This window comes from Dermacentor silvarum, chromosome 1 (assembly GCF_013339745.2).
Source record: "Dermacentor silvarum isolate Dsil-2018 chromosome 1, BIME_Dsil_1.4, whole genome shotgun sequence".
In the NCBI taxonomy this organism is placed as follows: Eukaryota; Metazoa; Arthropoda; class Arachnida; order Ixodida; family Ixodidae; genus Dermacentor; species Dermacentor silvarum.
Window position 1 is genome coordinate 354,956,688 of NC_051154.1, and position 6,754 is coordinate 354,963,441.

The following is a 6,754-nucleotide window of genomic DNA, read 5'->3' on the forward strand; positions in this document are numbered from 1 at the left end:
CGTATTATGAGCATGACATGTTAACACATAACAGCTGCAAGGACCCACTAATCTTATTGGGCTGATGTTAGTTTATTACTTTGAATGCGACAGCATTATAGGTGAACTTCAACCACTTTGAAAGATCTAGCAGAAAATGTGGCCTGATCGCAGACAGTGCAGTTTAGCGCAGAATCTCAAAATACTAGCTGTCAAGAGGGAAGAATGAAAGAACTGGCATGTTTTGCACGTGCCAGATGTTTCCAAGAGTATAGGCATAGCTACCGGGGGGCACTTGCCTCCCTACTGTCAAAAGTGGGGGGTTTGAAGTATGCCATTTGCCCCCCCCCCCCCCCACACACACACACTTTTGAAAGTGGGCACTTTTGGCTGCATGCTGGAAAGTTCAACAAAACTACAGCTGAAGCTAAATTTTATTTTGCAATAGAGTGGCCATGTAGATAATACTTTTATTTGCTATATGTATACCCTGCTTAGGCAGCGAGGATTGTCTTTTGTGCTTCCTTGTGATGCGCTGTAGCGGGCGAAACACGGGATTCGCCATACGCGCTCACATTGTGAAGGCCTGGAGCTGGACTGTTCTAGCCGTAACAAATTTCCGCTTGTGCTACTCGCATCATGCCCAGTTTTTTGGGACCACTTAACCGTATTTGAAAACACAATCCGCTTGCCATATATAATCCACGGGCGAGGGGAGAAGTCCTGATAAAGATTTATAATCAGCCGCTCGACCATACAGGACCAATGTGCCCTGGTGGACCGAGACCGGGCTGCCGCAAAAGCCACAGGGGTCCTGGAATAGGAAGCCCTCCTAGAATTTGTACGGGGCAGGTCCTTCTGGCTGGTCCCAAACGTTCTCTTTGTACATAGCCACAATAAATGTTTTTTACTCACTCACCCCCAACGATTGGTGTACCTTGCGGCATGAAATCCTTGGTGTGCCTTATGGCAGGAAATTTTCGAAGCACAACTTCTAATTTTGTCGATTTTATTTTCAGGTCCTTTGTAAATAAGAGCTACACTATTACTTGTTTCCTGGCAGGAGCAAGAGCAGCATATATTTGATGTTTTGAAGAAATGGCCACTTTTTGGTGACGTGTACCGAAAACTTGAACCGTGGAGGTTGCTTATGTGCTCGAAAAACAGTTACGGAATACTCTCTTCCCCAATTTTTTACGCGTTATACATGGCATTTAACAGCACGGTGTTTATATTTATTCGAAGTACGAAGCATTGTTCTGAGTGACAAGCGATATATGTTCATTCTAATTAGGTTCATTACAGCCTTTGTAGAAAGTTACTCGTTGAAGTGTTTCAGGGTGTCATAGTGCCGCTAGTCTAATAGTTTCCCAGACTTCTAAAACAACTGCACAAGATACGGACTTGAAATTCCGTGAAAATAGAATTCTGAGCGCAATGAGTAGCGAAACTTTCCCTTTCTTGCTTTAAATGCAAGTGTTCCAGATAATTATTAAACCCTCAATTTTTCAAGTGTTTTTGTGCATCATACGAGGGCCGTAGTTTGTTTCTCCGTTGTCCTCAGTGAGCTAACCATGCCATCTTGTTTATAGCTGGGGAAAATTAGGGGCATGTTATAGGCAATATATTGGCAATGTGTATGATGAGTGGGTTAAATTCACCTTTTTCGATATAATAGACTGCTGCACTGTCATAATTACAACTACGAATGAGGTAAAATTGTGCGAACATAGGGGGAATAATACGCCAAGTTTATGTGCAATGGTAAATGCATGTTGATCAAGTACAGCTTTAAAAAACTGTCTGTAAGCAAGTATTAGGAAATATCACGCTGTTGTTAGGTTTCACAATGCTAGGTTTCACAATGTCCCCAGAGAATTCTGCATTTTCGATATTTTATACTTTTATGGAATAAAAACTACAATGCATTTTAACTACAATGTCTCGCAGAGTTTTAACATTTCTGGCTTATTTAGACGCGTTACGAATATTTATTTAACCCTCATTTTTTGCCTTTAACTTTTTCATGCGTGATATACCGGGTTCGCATGGTGTCCTCATTGAACTAAAGGAGGTAGCTTCTTTCAGTTTTGTGACTTTGAAGACCAGGTAACGTTTGATCTGGAGGTAAAGTTCACAATGGATGGGTAATTGGGACTGTTGCAATGAATTACGTATGCAAGCACTCTAGAGTGCTTGTAGCAATAGCCTCTAGAACCTATCTAACGAGTGGGGCAGAATTGAGCCCACTGCCCTGACAGAACAGTAAACGCCACCAAGACCAAATTTAGTGAAAATTGGTGGTAGGCTATGAAAACTCTCTGTGCGAGTTAAATGGGGTTGGGTCAAACAGTCTTCATAAAAAAATCTTATTCAAGCGTTAGAGCATATAATATGACCGCTTTCAGCTGTTCTTCCCAATGTCCCAACGTAGCTGTTGGTTACAACAAAATTATATTTCGTCGAAAGGGGAGGGGGTTAAAGTAAGTGCTATGTGCGACAAAATTTTTACATTCATGGCCTAGTTACAAGCGTTGCAAATAATTACTGAGCCATCATTTTTCCGCACTATTTTTTATGCATCCTAAAACGTTCCTAGTTGGTTTCAGCGATGTCCTCCGTGAACTAAACAAGACACATTGTTTATATTTGGAGAAAATAAAGAGCGCAGTATGGGCATTATGTCAGTAAGTTTGAAGTTTAGTTGAAGTTTGAAGTTTATTATTATTAGCAAAATAGCGATACATAAAATGAAGGAGACGTTTTACAGACTAGGGTCCCATAGTCCGAAGACTGTAGGGGGACCCACGATGAAGGAAGCATGTAAAAAAAATGCAAAGGCAAATGGCAAGACAATGTAGTATAAATAGAATAATATTATACAGAAGCTATAGCAAAACAACAAAACGATAAAACATAGTGATAAATACAACTAAATAATAAAATCGCTACATCACAATTCAAAAAGGACAACATAGAATGATTATGACGATAGAAGGTGTAATTTTAAAGTTTTTTTGAACGTGTAAAGGTCAGTTAAGGACTTTATATTGGGTGGAATAGAGTTCCATAATGAAATGGCTGTGAATGACAACGATTTTATGCCGTAATTAGTGCGAACTCGGGGAAGTAATAAACTTCCTTCTAATGCGAAGCGAGTGCGGTTAGTGTTTTTTAGTAAGTCATAGTTGATGAGATCAAACGGCAGCCGATGGTTAATAATATTAAAAAACAAACAAGTACAATGAAATTCAAATAACTTACTAATACATAAAATATTATATTGTCTAAGCAATGAAATAGCGTTAGAACGACGAGGGCTGAAAGTGATAATGCGGATGGCTTGGTTCTGTATGTGTTGCACAGATGAGATGTACGAATGATATGTGTTTGCCCAGGTAGTTATACCATAGCTAAAGTGACTATGAACAAATGAGAAGTAGAGCGATAATAATGCATTAGTGGAGATATATGGCCTAGCTTTAATTAATGCCCGAATACCAAAAAGCAGTCTTTTTCTTAATGTCTGACAAATGTAGACCAAAATTAAGAGTTATGTCTAAACGTACTCCGAGAAAAGAAACAGAATCACAAGCATAGATAGTATTAGGACCCATTGTTAGAGCAGCAGAAGTTAATAAATGCTTTTGAGGAGATCTGAAAATCATAAACTGAGTTTTAGAGGGGTTTATAGTTAGGTCATTGTTGTTACACCATGAAACTACATTGTTGAGTACAGAGTTTAGTTTTGATATTAAAGATGGAACTGTTTTGGCCTTACATGATACTGTGGTGTCGTCAGCATACAACACGCAATGTGCAGAACTTATGACATCAGGGAGATCATTTATATAAATAATAAATAGGAGAGGACCAAGAATGGACCCCTGCGGAACTCCTTGATTAGTAATCTTAGTGTTAGAGTAAGAGCCACCAGTAAAGACCACGCTTTGTCGGTTAAATAGGTAACTCTTCAGAAAGTTTAAAGGCGGTCCAGTAATACCATAGGAATCTAGCTTATTAAAAAGAATGGAGTGATTGAGCGTGTCGAAGGCTTTGGTTAAGTCCAAAAATACTGAACCCGAAAAGTTACCACTATCAATGGAATGCTTGATGAAGTCAGTCAAAGAAACCAGAGCATGGTTAGTGGAGCTTCCATGACGAAAACCAAATTGGGAAGGCTTTATAACATTAAATTTCGAAAGGTAAGCATTAAGACGCTTTACGAACAGATGTTCAATTAGTTTACTTAATGATGGAAGAATAGATATAGGCCTATAATTTTTGATAGCATCTTTATCACCTTTCTTAAAAATTGGTATGACCTTAGCACATTTTAATGAGTCAGGATAAGAACCTTTAGAAAAAATGAGATTGATTATATGGGTTAAGGGCAATTATATGGGTTAAGGGCAACTGTTAAGAGCAACTTCAGACAGGGGACTAATTATGATAGTCGCAGTAAAATACGCAAGCAAGTGATCTGGAGCTTTCTGAAAGTGTTTTACGAACAAAGCAGAATTTATCCCTTTGACCTGGGAGGACTGTGAACTCAACCGATATCAAATCTACAGAAATTTGAGAGGGCAGGGGGGGGGGATGAGTAGGGAGGTAGTACACTATGATAAACTTTATGACAAAGTAATGTGTTAAGTGAATTAATGGTTTTTTAAATTTCCAAAAAGAAGTACTCCAAAGCATTACATGCAAGCCAGATTTCCAACAGAAAAGTCATATACAGGCAACTTTTTAACAGTGTGATATAATTACAGGAAACTGAAATTTTCATTTCAACTGTTCGAAAGAAACAGCTTTGCTGGAAATTTGGTTGTAATTCTCCAAGGTCGCACACATCTGCTGTCCTTTCTTGTGTGAATATTGAGAGTCATTCATGTTGATTGTACTTCATTGTGTATAACCTCGATAATACTACTACCTTAACTAGCGATACATTTGTGCTATAGACCTAAACAGCAAGTACAATTTCTTGTTTAATTAGTAAAATTGTCTGTAACAAATGGGGATTTTCTTTACATGCCCTGCGGTGCTACTGGGTGGGATCAGGAACCTCTGGACGCTCACTGCCTTTTGTACCTGCATCATCTTGAGACTTTATATAGTTGCAAGAAATAAATCGAAATTTAAATAATATTTCAAGCTGTCATGGTTCACCATGTATGATTTATAGATATATCTATGTCTGGTGAATCTAAAAATAACTGACAGATACATTTCCAGGCTTTTTCACTTATTGTAATAGTAATTCCAAATATATATATATAATGACAGAGAGAGAGACAGAGAGTTGCGAGATCATTTGCAGTTTGCCCCCCCACCACCCCCACCCCCCACTCAAGAAATAATTGGTACGCCACTGTCCAAGAGTGACTTTGGCATGAGAGAAGTACGCGTGCAATTGTGGATTAATGGTTAGAACATTGGGCCACTGTGCTGGAAGACAGATTCGATCCCACCAACAGTCACACACTGCTTTATAGCATTATGGGCAGACTTCACCCACTTTAGAACTGGGTTGAGTGTACACGAGTGTGTCACAGTTTGCACGAAATTGCACGCTTGTGAGAGGTACGAGGTATAGGAACGTCACTTTGATAAATGAGAGTGTGCAAGGTCGCACGTGCTTGCAGGTGTCGAGATGTCACAATCATCACAACCTATTGCATACTTAGACAGTTAGCAGTGCTATGTTGTAGCCTAGTTTTCTTAATTTACTGAAGCTGAATATCTGGAGAAACATTAGCACATGCAAAGAATTCTCAATACACAATTCTGGGACACTCTGCAGATGACCTATTTATTGATGTGAGCTACTTGCAGTTAGGCGCAGGGGAAAAGGGATGGGTCAACTGTATAGCTTCACCACAGCATGGTAGGATGTTAAGTGGTGCAGTGGATAACTTCTTGCTCTATGTGTATGTTTAGTGTGCTTTACCAATTCTGAAACCCTAGAGAAAGAAGTGTTCAATAGCTTTCGCATGAATATTTATGAGCCTGTTTGTATTTCTTTCTTGGCGCAGAGAAAAAGCACTTCAAGCCGTACGGGTTCACTTTTTGGTGGAAGCATTAAAGTACCTAGAGCAGCTACTTGTGGCCTGAAGCATCCAAACAACAGGGCGATATGAATTTCAATGTGGCAAAGTATGCTGTCAAATCCTTAGTTTTTATTGGTTACCTTAGCCTGCAGCAAAATGATAATAAAAAGCCATAAATTCCTAGTAGCTGAATCATGAAATGCTTAAGTTGTGCATGTTTACATGTTTTCTCCACACCACACATAATTTTTAACTTTTCCTCTAGATGTCTAATAAAACGAATGAGCTTTCACATTACTACTTATTTAATTGAAATTTTTTGCATGCTCAACAGTGTTTGTAGTGATAGTATGTAAATAAGGCGTGGAAAAGTTTATTTAGGTGCTTTGAGTGAGTGCTCAACAGCAAGTTTTAACAACTGTAGTGAAATTACCTTGGTATTATTTTTATCCCTCAAATATGTCACACCTTTTCACACCCATTTCATGTATTAAAGCAGGCTACCTTTATATAGCTGTTTTATTGAGCATACAAATTACTCTGCTACATTAAAGTAACATTTAGGTGGGCTACACTGTCATACACCATAAAAATGTGCTGTATTCTTTCACTCAAACAAAATATGAATAACTTTGAATATTGAGGCCATTTTCAGGTAACATTTCAATGCCCTTTTCTAGATGTTCACTGAACATCTGCGTAAAATGCACAAGTCTTGCAAC

At 38.7% G+C, this 6,754-nt stretch overlaps 1 long non-coding RNA gene across 1 annotated transcript; it reads left to right on the plus strand.

The window, feature by feature from the left end:
- The first annotated feature begins 799 nt into the window (after positions 1–799).
- On the plus strand, positions 800–6,215 carry LOC125942370 (uncharacterized). Its single transcript, XR_007465044.1, has 2 exons — positions 800–1,145; positions 6,018–6,215. It is a non-coding gene; the product is annotated as an uncharacterized LOC125942370 (long non-coding RNA).
- Positions 6,216–6,754: the final 539 nt, after the last annotated feature.